The sequence below is a fragment of the Cyprinodon tularosa genome, unplaced genomic scaffold (assembly GCF_016077235.1).
Source record: "Cyprinodon tularosa strain WSP-4 unplaced genomic scaffold, ASM1607723v1 ctg1604, whole genome shotgun sequence".
NCBI classification, from domain to species: domain Eukaryota; kingdom Metazoa; phylum Chordata; class Actinopteri; order Cyprinodontiformes; family Cyprinodontidae; genus Cyprinodon; species Cyprinodon tularosa.
Window position 1 is genome coordinate 33,381 of NW_024038443.1, and position 1,305 is coordinate 34,685.

Consider the following 1,305-nt stretch of genomic DNA (forward strand, 5'->3'; position numbering starts at 1 on the left):
GATCCAACTAACTGGAGTCAACCTTTGTCCTGGGCAGAATATGCTCACAATTCTAGTGTCTCCGCAGCTACCGGTCTTTCTCCGTTTGAGATCTCCCTCGGATACCAGCCACCCCTTTTTCCCTCTGAAAAGGCAGACATCGTCGTTCCCTCCGTCCAGCTACACATCCGCCGCTGCTGGACCTTCTGGAACCGGGCCAGGATGGCCCTGGGAAGGACCTCCCAGCAGAATCAACGGTGGGCCAATCGTAGGAGGAGAGCTGCTCTTTCCTATCGCCCAGGCCAGAAGGTCTGGCTCTCCACACGTGACATCCCCCTTAAAGGCACACTATGCAACATTTTTCAGTTAATTAATGTGTTCCATAACCATCCATTTTGGATGATTAAATGAGTCATTTCAGGTTGAACAAAGGTATTCTCGGCCGCCCTGGTGGTCTGTGGGGGAAATACCGCACTTGCAATTGCAGGAGCCCTTGGCCCGCACCCACAGGCTCAGAAGTCTCGCGAGAGTCTGTCTTGCTTTACGGCGAGAATTGCTACACGTCCCCAGTTAAAAGCATGCTCGTTGCTAGCACAGTGGCGATCTTTGTGCAGTTATCATGGCGGAACCAGCGTGAAAACAGCGAAAGCCCATGTCGGAGCAGGCAAGAAAGAGGAAAAGGGCTCCGGACAGAGAGAGGAGTCGTACATAGGGCAAGCTTTTTCCGAATGAGGTGGAGAGGACCATAGGGGAATCTGCCGTCCGTCTCCACCTCCCCTCCTCTGTACGCATCCATGTGTCCCAGGTCAAGCCTGTTACATTGAGTCCCCTGTGCCCACCCGCTGAGCCCCCTCCCCCTTTGGACATTGATGGCCACCCAGCCTACACGGTTCGACGCATTGTCTATGCCCGTCCCCGTGGGCGTGGGTGGCAATACCTCGTTGATTGGGAGGGTTACGGTCCCGAGGATCGCTCCTGGGTCCCGGGATCGTATATCCTTGAGCCCTCCCTCATTAGGGATTTCCGCCTCTCTCAACCCTCCGGTTCCTCTGGACCGCCGGGGTGGCGGTCGTTGAGGGGGGGTACTGTCAGGACTCCAGTCTGTGTGTTTGTCTTTTGTGTTGTTCTCCCTTCCACCAGCAGGAGGCGCCTGGTTCCGGTCCGCCTCCTCACACACCTGCGGACGGTTACCTCATTATCGGAGTGCTCTTAGGCTGCTGGTTGCCACTACCTCGACGCCAGAGTGTTTCCCTGTTTGGGGAAGTCTTCCTGCAAACTGGACCTTTTTGGGCCTCCCCTTCCAGGAGAGATCAACTGAGTCTTAAA